This window comes from Onychomys torridus, chromosome 8, assembly GCF_903995425.1.
Source record: "Onychomys torridus chromosome 8, mOncTor1.1, whole genome shotgun sequence".
Lineage (NCBI taxonomy): Eukaryota > Metazoa > Chordata > Mammalia > Rodentia > Cricetidae > Onychomys > Onychomys torridus.
In genome coordinates, this window is record NC_050450.1 from 28,208,816 (window position 1) to 28,224,406 (window position 15,591).

Here is a 15,591-nt window from a genome sequence, read left to right on the forward strand (position 1 = left end):
TTTGTGGTTTTCTAAGTATGACCTGATGATTTTCTGGATTTCCTCATTGTCTGTTGTTATGTCTTCCTTTTCATTTCTGATTTTGTTGATTTGGATGCTCTCTCTCTCACTCTCTGCCTTTTGGTTAATTTGGATGATGGCTTGTCTATCTTGTTGATTTGCTCAAAGAACCAACTATTTGTTTTATTGATTCTTTGTATTGTTCTCTTTGTTTCTATTTCTTTGATTTCAGCCCTCAAGACCATGATTGGAAGGAATGCACAGGCAACTAGCCAAACTAGTGGAAACACATGAACTGTGGAGCAATGGCTGAGGAGCCCCTGTGGTACTGGACTAGGCCCTCTGGATAAGCGAGACAGTTGTTTGGCTTGAACTGTTTAGGGGACCCCCATACAGTGGGACCGGGACCTGCCCCTAGTGCATGAGCCAGTTTTTGGGAGTCCAGTGCCTATGGTGGGACACTTTGTGCAGCCTTGGTGAAGGGAGGAGGGGCTTGGACCTGCCTCAACTGAATGTACCAGGCTCTGCTGACTCCCCATGGGAGACCTTGCTTTGGAGAGGGTGGGGTTGGAGGTGGATTGGGGGGAGGGCTGGAGGGGTGGGATGACGGGGGAATCTGTGGTTGATATGTAAAATGAATGGAAAAATCTCTTAATAAAAAAGGAAAAATGCAGAGAAAAAGTAGCTATATATATGTATATGTATGTATGTATGCCTGCATGCATGTATGTGTATATAATAAGATGCTGTAAAAATGCTCAGCTGCCCTTTTCTAATAGCAGAAAGTTAAGGCCAAACCTTGAAGCACAGTCTTCAGTCATACATCAGACTTTATATCTGGTGAAACTCAATGAAAAACCACCATCTGTTGTAGTTTTTCCTTCAGTTCAACTTGATTGTGATACTATATGAAAGCTAATGACAATGCCAGAAACATTTTGCTTTTTCTATGTCACAAGTCGGCATATGTTAGGAAATACTGATTGATAGATGAGTGGAAGCAGGATATAACCTAGAATAATGAAATAATGAGGTTCTGTGATATATTTTTACTCCTATGCTATTACTGCTTTTTTTGAGAAAGTGAAAAATAATTATTGTCTTCAATTTTCTGTGTGCCTACTCAATCCTATTGTTTTCTGCAAAAAATAATCTCAAGTAAACAAAAAAAAAAAAAAAAAAACATCTCAAAACAAACATAAAGGTTATCCAATCCTTATTACCATCTAGAATCATCATACTGTATTGTGCTTTTTTTGTTTTGTTTTTGTTTTTGTTTTTTGTTTTTTGTTTTTCAAGACAGGGTTTCTCTGTGTAGCTTTGTGCCTTTCCTGGAACTTGCTTTGGAGACCAGGCTGGCCGGAACTCACAGAGATCCATCTGCCTCTGCCTCCCGAGTGCTGGAATTAAAGGTGTGTGCGCTTTTTATGATTTTTTTTGTTTTTTCTTTCTTTTTCTAAGACATTTATTTAGTATGTATACAGTGTTCTGCCTGCAGGCCAGAAGAGGTAACTAGATCTCATTATAGATTGTTATGAACCACCATGTGGTTACTGGGAATTGAACTCAGGACCTCTGGAGAAGTAGCCAGTGCTCTTAACCACTGAGCCATCTCTTCAGCCCTGTATTGGGCTTCTTTAAAAAGGTTTATTTAGGCCTGCCAGAGAACCAGGTAGACTGCCCACAGACCTTCTGCAAACTTTCTGTTTCCCCAAACCCAGTCCCCTGGTCTCATCCCTAGCACTGCAACTGAATACCAGTGGCTGCCTTTCCTCACCCTTTCCCACATCTCCTGGAGATCCCACAGACCATCCCCTACTAGCCTCCCTCTCCAAACTCCATCAGTATCTGAGTCCCCAACTCCATCAAACACCCCCTGCTAACTCAAGCGCATCTCCTCCCAGGGCAACAAGTAGCTGAAGGCAGATCCACACCTCTCTACAGCCTCTGAGATCAAACTACTCCCAGTCTCATCCTGACCTCTATAACTGGAAACCTTCTGTGGTCTCCCTTTCTTCTCTGGCCTCAGCCCCAATGGATCACCAAGAACTTCTCCAACATTCCTTCCCCTAACTCATTTCACTTACCCAGTCTGGGTGTTGACCTAGACTCCAACAGGTATAGTCCCTGTGAACACACCAGCTGAACAGACCAGGAAAACAGGAGGCAATACACAATCACCACACCTTGAAAATGCAAAAAGGAAACTGAAAGCCAGGAACCAATCACCTGCTGAACAAAGACAAATCTAGAAATCAGCATGTAGATCTTTAATCATCCCAAACCAGATACTAAGACACTAGTATAAAAACATAAACAACAACAGACAGGGCAATATGCCCCCCATTAGAGTTAAACTATCATACATAACCTGAATATCCCAACATAGCTAAAGCACAAGAAAAACAATTAAACAAACTATGTGCAGATGATAGAGGTCCTTAAGGACAAAAATGGATAAATCCCTTAAAGACATCCAGGAAATCACAACAAACAACTGGAGGAAATTGACAAATCCCTCAAAGAAAGCCAAGAAAACACAAACGGTTGAAAGAAACCAATAAAACTGTTCAAGACATGAAAATGGAAATAAGAGCAATAAAGAAAACACAAATTGAGGGAGTTTTGTAAATGAAAACTTTAGTAATATGAACAGTAACTACAGAGGCAAGTTTCACCAAGAGATTGCAACAGACAGAAGAGGGAATCTCAGGCATTGAAGTTAAGATAAAAGAAAAGGATAAATCTGTCAAAGAAATTGTTAACTCTAAAAGACCCATGACAAAACATCCAGAAAAACTGGGACACTGTGTAAAGTCCAAATCTAAGAAAAATAGGCATAGAAAAGGAAAGGAAACCCAAGTCAAAGGTCCAGAAAATGTTTCAGCAAAATCATAGAGGAAAAATGTACTAATCTAAAGAAAGAGATGCCTCAAAAGTTTCAAGAAGCATAAAGAACACCAAGCACATTGGACCAGAAAATAAAGTGCCCTGGCCACATAATCAAATATTCAAATAATCACTAAACACACAGTACAAAGAAAGAGTAATAAAAGCAGCAAGGAAAAAAAAGTAACTTATTAAAACAGACCTATTAGAATTACAGCTGACTTCACAATGGAGAATCCAAAGCCAGAGGGGCCTAAATGAATTTCCAGCAGACTGTATGAGACCACAGATGGCAGCCCAGACTACTATAAAAAGCAAAACTTTTAATAACTATAGATGGAGAAAATAAAACATTTCATAGTAAAGTCAATTGTAAATAATATCTATGTACAAATCCTACCCTACAGATAGTACTAGAAAGAGTTAACCTAAAGAGGTTAACTACAGACATGAAAACATAGGAAATAATCACAACATCAAAAAGATCAAAATGAAAAAGAGAAACATATAAACACACACATGAACACAAACAACCAACAAAAACAACTACAAAATAACATGAATCAACAACCATTGGTCATCAATATATCTCAATAATAATGGTCTCAATACTCCTATTAAAAGACACATATTTGCCAGGTGATGGTGGTGAGCGCTTTTAATCCCAGCACTTGGGAGGCAAAGCTAGGTGGATCTTTGTGAGTTTGAGGCCAGCCTGGGCTACCAAGTGAGTTCTAGGAAAGGTGCAAAGCTACACAGAGAAACCCTATGATTTAGATTGCCCAGTGGTACAGCCATATCAAACCAAATTAATGAAAAGAGATAGGGAAGTACACTACATATTCATCAAAGGAAAAAGTCTACCAAGGTGACGTTTCAATTCTTAATATCTGTATGACAAATACATGGACAAAAAATGTTTGTAAGAGAAGCATTACTGAAGTTTAAATCACATATTGATCCTTGAACATTGATAGTGAGAGATTTCAAAACCTACTCTCATCAATGGATAGGTAAACCAGGTAAAAACTAAACAGAGAAATATTGGAACGAACAAATATTATAAATCAAATGGGCATATCAGATACATAAAGAACATTTCATCCAAATACAAAAGAACATACATTATATTCTGCACCTCATGGGAACTTTCTCCAAAATTGGACCACATACTCAGACATAAAACAAATTTCAACAGACACAAGAAAAATGAAATAACCCTGCAACCTATCAGACCACCACAGATTATCTGGATATTAACAACAACAAAAATAGAAAATTTCCAAACTCACAGAAACTGAACAGGGGCTGGAGAGATAGTTCAGTGGTTAAGAACACTGGCTGCTCTTCCAGAGGACCCAGGTTCAATTCCCAGTGGCCACATGGCAGCTCACAACTGTCTGTAATTCCAGTTCCAGGGGATTTGACACCCTCACACCAATGTACATAAAATAAAGTTAAAAGAAGTTAAAAAAAAAAGAAAAAGAAACTGAACAGATCTTTACTGAATAAAAAATGGGTCAAGACAGAAATAAAGATGTTAAAAAACTTCTAGAATTCAATGAATATGAATACACAACATACCAAAACTTATGAGACACAATGAAAGCAATGCTAAGAAGAAAGTCCATAGCACTAAGTGCCTACACACACACACACAAAAAAAAAAAAAAAAAAAAAAATCAATCAATCAATCAAAGAGATCTCATACTAGCAACTTACCAGAAAATCTGGAAGGTTTACAACAAAAAGCAGTAAGCATACCAAACAGGAGTAGGTGGGAAGAAATTATCAAACTTGGGGCTGGTACCAATAAAATACAGAGAGAATACACAGGATCAATGAAACAAAGAGTTGGTTCTTCTAGAAAATCAACAGGATAGACAAACCCTTATGTGGACTTTCCTAAAGATAAGGAGAGAATATCCAAATTAACAAAATCACAAAAGAAAAGGGGTACTTAACAGACACCAAAGAAATCCAGAGAATCATAAGGAAATACTTTAAAGACCTCTAATCCACAAAATTGAAAAATCTAAAAGAAATGGATACTTTTCTCCATAAGTACCACTTACAAAAATTAAACCAAGATCGGATAAACAATTTAGATAGACCTATAACCCCTACTGAAATAGAAGCAGTCAATATAAACTTCCTAACCAAAAAAAAAAAAAATCACAGAGCCAGATGATTTAGCACAAAATTCTACCACACCTTCAAAGAAGAATTAAACCAACATTTCTGAAATTATTCCATGAAATATAAACAGAAGGAACATTGCCCAATTCATTTTATGAGGTTACAGTTACCCTAATAACTAAACCATATAAAGTCTCAACAAGAAATAAAATGACAGAACAATTTTCCTTATGGACATAGATGTAAAAAATACTCAATAATATACTTGTAAACAGAAACCAAGATCACATCAAAAAGATCATCTAACATGATCAAGTATGCTTCATCCCATAGGTCCATTGATGGTTCACTACATGAAAATTAGTAAACACAATCAACCATATAAACAAACTAAAAAGAAAATATGATTATCTCTATACTGAAAAACTTTTGACAAAATCCAATACCCCTTCATGATAAAAATATTGGAAAGACTAGGGATACAAGAGATGTACATAATAAAGGCAATTTACAGCAAGCATATAGCCAACATCAAATTAAATGGAGAGGAACTCAAAGCATTTCCACTAAAATTGCAAACACAACAAAGTTGTCCACTTTTTCCATATTTGTTTTATATAATGTTTGATGTTTTAGCTAGAGTAATAAGATAACTGAAAGAGATTAAGGGATATAGCTTGGGAAGGAAGAAGTCAAAGAATCAATATTTACAGATGATATGATAGTATACTAAGTGACCTTAAAATTCTACTAAGGAACTCCTGTAGCTGATAAACACTTTTAGCAATGTGGCTGGATACAAAATTAACTCAAAACAATAAAAATAAAATAAAAATCAGTAACCCTCCTATATACAAATGACAAAAGGCCTGAGAAAGAAATAAGGAAAACAATGCCTTTCTCAATATCCTCAAAAGATCTATAATGTCCTAGGGTAAATATCTAAGCAATTGAAAGACTTTTATGATAAAAACTTCAAATCTTTGAAGAAAGAAATTGAAGAAGATATCAGAAGATGAAAAGCTCTTTCATGCTCTTGAATTGGTAGGATTAACATAGTAAAAATGGCGATCTTACCAAAAGCAATCTACAGATTCAATGCAGTCCCCATCAGAATTTCAACACAATTCTTTACAGATATTGAAAGATAATTCTCAACTTCATATGGAATAGCACAATACTCTAGATAGCTAATACAATACTGAACAATGAAAGAACTGCTGGATGCAACACCATTCTCAGTTTCGAGCTTTACTACATAGCTATATTAAGAAAAACTATAATGTGTTGGCATAAAAACAGGAATGTTGCTATATACAATTGAATTGAAGACCCAGACACAAATACAAACACATATGAACAGCTGATTTTTTTATTTAAAAAAGTCAGAAATACACACTGGTATAAAGACAGCTTCTTCAACAAGTGGTGATGCTCAAAACAGATGTTGGCATGTAGAAGAATATATACAATACACACACACACACACACACATACACACACTTGTATCATTCTGCACAAAACTCAAGTCAAAGACCTTAACATAAAACTAGAAAGACTAAACCCAATAAAACACAAAGTCTGGATTAGTCTTGAATACATTGGCACAAGAGACAATTTTTTTAAGAGATCACTGATAATGCAGGTACTAAGATCTACAATTATTAAATGGGACCTCATAAAACTGAAAAGCTTCTGAAAGTCAAAAGGCACTATCAATCAGACCAAGTCCAAGGCTACAGAAAGGGAAATAATTTTTTTTTATCAACTCTGACATAGGTCTAGTATCCTAAATATATAAAGAACTCAATATATCAAAACATCAAATTAATTCTTTTAAAAAATGGGGAGTGGATCTGAACAGAGAATTTTTAATAGAAAAATTTCAAATGGCCAAGAAACACTTAAATAAGTGTTCAACATCCTTAACAATCCTCAGCAACCTTAAAAATCAAAACTACATTGATATTTCACTTTACAATGTCAGAATGGCTAAGATCAAAAACAGAAGTGACAGCTCATGCTGTTGAGGATGTGGAGCAAGCAGAACTTTCCTCCATTCTTGGTGAGAGTGCAAACTTGTATAGCCACTATGCAAATCAATATGGTTCCTCAGAATGTTGCAAATTTATCTACTTCAAGACGAAGCTATACTATTCTTGAACATACATACAAAGGACACTTCATTTTACTAAAATGGCAGGCTAGGGACAGTTAGGGATGGGAGCAGGAGTGGGGATCAAATAGTGAGGGTGATGGGGTAGGGAGAGAGAGTATGGGGAGGTATGGATGGAATGGGAGGTATTTGGGAGATGATGTGGAAATGTAGTTCAGTGAAAACTTCCAGGAATCTATAAAACTTATCCTAATGAGAAGTCCTAGCAAGGAGGATACAGTCTCAACTGGACAACTCTTATAGCCAGGCAAGGTTTCCAGTTGTGGGATTAGAGCACATTCAATTGATTTGTTGATCAAAGGCATCCTATGGAATCCCCAAGCAACCCAAGATAATGATAAGACAAAGGCTGTCTCTGTAACCTGATAGAGGGACCTCATTGCTGAGGACAATACCTGTACAACTCATTGAACATGGAGAAGTCAAGCTGGTACCTACTCAGAGCCCTCACTCCTATGTTCTAGTCCCTTTTATGTGGGAGGGTACTCTGCAAGCTACTGAAAGATAGACTTGGATACCAACCCAGCCACAAAATCTTTGACCTACATTCTGTTCTGCCTACAAAATACGTTAAGACAATGGTGGCATAGAAGTATGGGAGTAGCCAATCAATGTCTGACTACATCTAAGGTCTACTTTATAAAAAGGAACTCACACCTGACACTGGTTGGGTAAACAAAAACCAGAGATTATATAACCCAGGGATCTGAGGTAAAACCAAACTCTAATTGTCTAGAAAAATAAAACAAGTAAATTAATCCTGATACTATTCTGCTATACTTGTAGATCAGAGCCTTATCCAGTCATCATCCAAGAGGCTTCTTCTGGCAGCAGATGACCAGACATTATCCAGACATTATGCAGAGAAAGAGAGAGAGAGGGAGAGAGAGAGAGAGAAAGAAAGATTCTATATTAGAGGCCTCCATTAAATCCTTCCCCTGAGAGTTCACAGAATTCCCTGGAAGAGGAGACAGAAAGATTTTAAAAGTCAGAAGGGATGGAGGACACCAGAATAAGGCCCTCTGAATCAACTAAACTAGGTATAAATGCGCTCACAGAGCAAGTGCAGCACTTAGATAGGTCTGCACTAGGTTCTCTGTGCATTCATTTTATTTATTAGTCTAGTGTATTTAGGGGACTCCTGTGAGAACAAGTGAGTCTCTACTCTTGTGCCTGCTCTTGGGACTCTTTTCCTCCTATTGGATTGTGGTGTCCAACTTCTATATGATAGTTTTTGCTTCATCTTCCTATATTTTATTTTGTCATATTTGGTTTTTCTCTCTTAGAAACCTATTCTTTTCTAATGAGAGACAAAAAGGGAGTGAGTTTGGAGGGGGCAGGAAGGTGGAGGGGGACTGGAAGGATCAGAGAGAGAAACTATAATTTGGATATATTGTGTGAAAAGAAGATTCTATTTTCAATAAAAAACAAAAAGGAAAAATAATGGTTTATGCAAATTATATCACAATGGCACATGTTTATGTATTCCTATTTATATTATTTTATAAGATTGTGATATAATTTAAAAGAACAATGTAAATACTTAGCATGATTTATTTCACAAATTGAGTTGATCTGACTGCATCTCAGAAAAGATTTTAATCTAAATCTTTGTATCCTTAAGACAATAACATTCACCTCTCTACCTTCCTTGTATCCTCCCTGTGAAAAAATTTTATATAGATTATAAAAAACTCAATTCCAAAATGATGTAGAACATTTCATTTTTCTTTTCTGTTTTCATTATTAGTATTTTTTTTGCAAACAAATTTGAAGACATTATCCCCAAATCACCATTCTGTATGGAAACATCCTTCTTTCAGACAAAAAATAAAAACCAAGTGTGTTACTTTTGATCCCAACTGAATGCCTGCCCACATTCCTTCCCCGTCCCTACATATTCTACTCACTCCAATCATTCAGCCTCTCCCCATCTTCTCTTCTCATGTGTTCACACTACAGTCACATATCTCACTTCTTTAGTAATACCAATTTTCCTGCAACATGTGAGTTAACAGAAAAGCATATGGGCCCTATTCTAGAATATTTCTTTGTCTCTTTGTGCAAATGGAAAGGAAAACTGAGTAAAATATTTTTCACTCTAGAACATTCAGGTTTAATATATCCTTATGGATTTTGCTCTCTATCTTCCTAGTCTACAGGTCAGATGTTTCCTACTTTAATTTAACCTCAATTTTATATACTTCTAACAGAACAATGTGTGCATTATCTGATGTACATGAAAGTCTACCCAAAGAAACTGTGTGGTGGTACTCAATGTCTAGTTCAGATTGCCATGACATCAAACAAGTACAATGCATGACCTACCCAGTCCTTAATGTGCACTGACAAAATAAGCACCATTTTGGATTTTCATAAATCACTATGCAGTAAGTTTAGTCCTTTCTTCAAAAGTAATCTCCCCTTATAAACATATGCAAACTGTTCTATAAATGTAAATAAAATAAATTAAATGAAATTGTGTACATTAAATAAGCATGTCATGAAAGAATAAACATATCGTTAAGGATTTAGGAGGATAGATCATGTTTTCTACATATCAAACTTTCATTTAGGCTGTGTTTGATGTAATCATTCTCTTTAAGCCATCATAAATATACCACACTTATATTTTAATCAACATCAAAATATTTAGAAACAAAGTAACCTTTCAATCATTGGCTTTTATATCTACAATATTTAACTGTACCTAGTAACATTTTAATGAATTTAATACTCATTTTTATTTATATTCATTTCATATATATCTATCCTTTTAAATATTAAATTAGGGGCATATTTTGTCTCTGATAATAGAAAAAATAAAATCACCACTTCTTTCAATGTTTTTCCTTCCTTTCTTACTACTTGCTTTCTTCAAGTTCACATCCTGTTTTGCTTTCTAATTCTTTCTCTTGTTATTCACCAGCTTCTCCTCCCCATGATTATACCTTTGTTTGTCAACATAGCTGCCCAACAAAATTTATCACACACAGAGAGGAAGCCTTTTCCTGCAGCTATAGTTTGACATTGTTGCCTGGCAAAATCTTCCTTTTCTTTAGTTCTTGAGATAAAAATTAACAACTAGTATGAATTCTTAAAATAAAAGCATCTCTTAAAACTTTCATGAGATCAGAAGACAGTTTACACTGGCAGAGCTGTTTGAGTTATCCTTTATTATGTGTTATCTTCCTACATAAATATCTGGTTATTTTTAGTTAATGAATTAATGAGCTGCTCCTTGAAACATTATAATTAACTACCATTTGACTGATAGAAGAAGCAAATTCTCTGATGGGGAAATGAGAAACTTGCAGGAATTCTAATCCCTAATGCAGAGCATATCTGAGGCAAATATTACTGCCCTGCACGCTTTGCCTTGTTAGAGAAAACTGTTTTCAGTCCCATCAATCTCAGTCTATTTATTTAGAAATTACTGAGTTATTAGAGCTGCTGTCTGGTCTCTGGTGTTTAATTTTCACCCTGCATCACATTCAGAAATCCTGGCTGCTGACAAAGTGCTGTGTGCTTCCATTTCTGCATCTTCCATTCCTAGAAAATGAATCTTGCTGTGAAAAATGAAGATTAATGGGCTTCATAATGACTCTCCCCTGCTAAAGGCAATCTGAATAAAGAGGAATGGAAGTATGCATGTGTATGTGTGTGTGTGAGACAGCATGTGTGTGTGCTTGTAGAAAACTTTAAAGGGTGAAAAAAAGCATACAGAAAAAGACTATTGATTATTTTGGATGAATGTAAACTGACTATAGTGGCCTCACGAAACTCTAAACAGAACCACAATATGATACAATAATTATACTTCTAAAAATATGCAGGTTATATACAAATACGCAAACATACATATGCATACATAATAGTAGAGACTTGAATAGATATTTCTGTATCAATGTCCATAGCAATTTTATTTACAATAACATGTGTAAACAAACCAAGTTTTCATCAATAGATGCAATAAATGCTTGTATTTCAAATGCAAACACCTGTGTGTGTTTGTGTGTGTGCGTGTGTGTGTGTGCATGTGTATATAGATGTACTCCTCAAATTAGCTCTCTCCAGAATTGACAATTTTGCAGTTTTACTTTAAGACAAATTATGTAGGCTGCCCATTGACCTGAGATAAGACTTTGACACTTCCACCATTGAGAAGAAGCCCTGGACTGCATTCTGCAAGAGAGTCAAAATTCACATGCAAGATTATAAATTCTTTCTTTTTTTTCTGGCAACTTGTGAATTTCTAACTGTTCTTACTTCGTTTTAATTAAGAAAATATCACTACCTTATTTATTTTGCATATGTCAGCTTAAACAGCATGATCTAGAATGTTTTAACCAAAATAAGGTGACAGTCATATTGTTGTTAGAATGAAAAGTTAGATTTTTATGGATGCACCAAGATTTTATGCTTAAGTATATCCTTGTATTGCCATTAGATTCATATACATTAGAGTGCTTAAGGAACTTGTGATACTTGCTGACATTTGGTTTTGGAGATAGGATATTTAATGATATAAAAATATACACATATGTATGTTTATAATTGAAATGCAGATATGTATATGCACATTTAATTATTACACTGAGGAAAATGATTTTACTTTAATGAATATATTCATCATGAATATTAAATATGATTGGCATTAAATAGCTCAGCAGCATCTATTGCATTACGAAGTAGATTTCTAACCACTGTTCTCATTAAAGTCTTAAGAATGTCCACTTCTTGAATTACTGTGAGCCAGTTGCCAAAAGCTCAATTTCCTTTCTCTCCTTTCAGTTTCTGGAAATTGTTACACACCGCTGATCTTTGCTTATTGGTGTGATATCTTGAGATGAGTTGAGCTCTGGCTCTGCTGAAGGTGGTCATTGATCCAGAATCTTCTGCCTTCTTAGAGAATAAAACTCAGTGTAACCCCACCCCACACTTCTTCTTTTCAATTTACTTTAACACTCTCCAAAACTTTCCAGTGATTTTCTTTGGCAGGAGTCGTATAAATATTAATGTGCTCAGTGGTAGGCAAGAAACACTTTTAAGGGTTTGGCATTCTAACTGAACTGGAACTCTAGGGACTACAATCTCATTTGATCATAGTCTGTTGTTTAGAGTTGATTGTTCACAACATGTAGAACATTTAAAAATAAAAATGGTATTTCTTGAATGCACAAGATAGGGTAGCCATGGACTCCAGATTTTAAAAGCCTTATCAGTGTTGTATCAAAGATACATTTAAAATGTACAGAACAATGATCTTATGCCGTAAATGGAATCAAGAGAAAGGTGAGTCCATTTTCAGAACTATTTCAATGTTGATCAAGAGAAAGTACCAGTTTGGTGATAGTCTGTCTTTAACACACCTCTGATTTTTGGCTCCTTTCCTCTTTAACAGAGTGAATGAAACAATCTACACATACCTGATGATAATGTTTAGCAGGTTTTAATAACACCTTCTTTTCTGGGGTACATACTTTTAGTATGCTTATGTTCAGTGATACAAATGTTCAGATCTACTGTTGGACAAAGTAAATATCTATTTAAATAAATGAAACAGTCTATATAAACAGAAATATAAATTATAGAACAGACCCAGAGAATTCAGAAATGACATTATCATAAAAGCAGCCTACGCTGTCTGCTGTGGAATAATGCTTTTGTACATTGGTCTAATAAAATGCTGATTGGCCAGTAGCCAGGCAGGAAGTATAGGTGGGATAAGCAGACAAGGAGAATTCTGGGAAGAGGAAGGCTGAGTTAGGAAACACCAGGGAGCAGCATGTAATGGCACACAGGTAAAGTCACAGAAAATGTGGCAACATATAGATTAAAAGAAATGGGCTGAGTTTAATTGTAAGAGCTAGTTAGTGGTAAGCCTGAGCTAGTGGCTGAGCAGTTTTAATTAATATAAGTTCTATGTTTTTACTTGGGTTTGAGCAGCTGTGGACAAGGCAGGACACAGAAAAACTTCAGCTACAGCTGTCTAAACAAGTGAAGCATTTTATTAGATAAAACATGGGTACCCCTCTACAACCATGGGGTGAGATTAAGTATTTTTAAAGTTGTAGCACCTTTGTTGATGTAGCATGATTACTCTGTACAGTGCTTCAGAAGATGATTATGATGTTTAACACCTGATTCAGTGACACATGTAGCTTTTCATAGGAATAGGTCATTGCAGAGAGAATTAAAATAAAGTACAACTTTTCTTATTACAAACCAGACCAGTCACATCAACAAAGCAGAGCTAACAGGACCTAAAATGCTTTCTAGAAATTGTATATAGTGAAAGACGAAAAAAAAAAATCACAAAAATTTTGAGATGAAAAAAGCCAACAGTACTCAAGTAGGTATTCCTTGTTTGTTCATTTCATCATCAAGGCTGCTTTCTTACTTTAGTGGAAGTAACCTTGCAGACCTCCCAAAGATTCAGCACCAGCATCATGAAGAATGTCACAAGGATTTTAGCAACTAGTAGGTACAAAATATATCTGGCATATTTATATCTGACAAAAGATAAATATCACTATTAATGGAAAAAGCATCATCAGTGGTAGGTGATTAACGTAAGAGGAATATGGCATATCTAACTAGGACAGAAAGTACAGATGATTCCAAACAAAAGGAAGATAATCAACAAATCCCACTGACACTATAGGTAACTTTTCAGGCAAGCTGAGATAGAAGATGAAAAGAGAAACATTAGATGAGAGAGATAATTGTAAACTACATAGGTAATCTTGTCTGCACTTTATGCTTTAGTAATATTTATGTATTCTTTTAACTTGGCAAACATTAAAATTAAGCTGATGTCTTATGTTTTACATTACATCTTTGGATAGCAAAGGACTTAGTGACTGGGTATTTATAAATAATCATACACTGCAAATTAAAAAAAACTATTGTGTAAAGTGATTTCATATCCATAAAATGTTAGAAATATCTTAATATATTATTATTTAAGTACTCATTAAATAGATAAACTTCACTAAGATATATTCAAATGAAACATATAAATAAGAATTTGTTGGGGATTTAGCTCAGTGGTAGAGCGCTTGCCTAGCAAGCGCAAGGCCCTTTGTTCGGTCCTCAGCTCAAAAAAATAAAAAAGAATTGATAGCCTTATAGCAATCTGGAATATAAACAATTGCAGGTTGGCAGAAATTAAATCCTCATGTTCAGAAAATTCTGATGGCTTCATAAAAATCATTTAATGTGGCATCTCTCTGCAATAACTACATATCTTGTCTAATATCTCCTCAAAAGGCAACAACAATCCCAAACTCAATTAAATACTAAGGTTTATTTACACTGTTTCTTTTACTCCAGTCATGCCAGTAATCTTAAATACATATCTCAGATACTTTATTTATCCTGTATAATATATATATTTTATATATATATCATATACATGTACTTAAAGTAATTGTCCAGTTTTCCTAATTCAGAAGTTCTTTATTTTACATTCCTCAAAAGCTGTATACGCAATGACAATAGCTTTATGGGCCTAAAGATTTCATTCCATTTTGACAATGCAATCACTCAGTGTTTCTTTACAACAAAGTAGAACGCATTTCTCTGTTACATATATGCTTTAAAATTAGTTATATTCTCTGATACTACAGAGAAAGTATCCATTCTTCTATATTACCACATCACAACCACCTAAGAGAAAAAATACTGTGCCTCTTTTATTGAACATTAGCATTTTGTCCATCTTCAAACTGTGTTTCCTTTGTCTTCATAACTGTTTCTTCAAGTTTAGATTTTCAACAAGAAACATGATATGGAAGAGTCCAGAGGGAACACTTTCTACTTAGGCACAAAAAATCTCTATTCTCATTATATATTTTACTCAACATTTATGTTATGGACATCGTTTTAACAACAGAAAATAGTCATGACCACAAAAAAAGAATTCACTTGATTTTGAAGCTTAACATCTAATGGGTGAAATCAATCAAACTAGTCCACAACTGCAAAGCCATGTGACCGGGAACTGATCTTAATAAATAAATGTGGCATGCATGGTGGAACTCCAGTTCCAGATGATCGGGGGCCTATTCTATCTATTCTGACCTCTGCAGGCAACAGTAGATACATTTGAAATTCCATACCTGAACACACAGAAGAGCAAGTTACTTAGCTTTGCTATCAAGGTTTATAAGTTAAAATTGGAAGAACAAACCCATGTGAGGAAGAAATAGTTTCCCTTGAGAGAACATACTGCCTTTGAGAAAATGAGTGGCTCCCGCAGAGAGTAATTAACTGCATCATATCTTGAATATGTGATTAAGCCCAAGTTGTAATGCATCGCCTGTAAATGCTTTGTGCTTGTCAATACTGTAGCTCACTAATGTGTGCTAGTGTTATGTGAG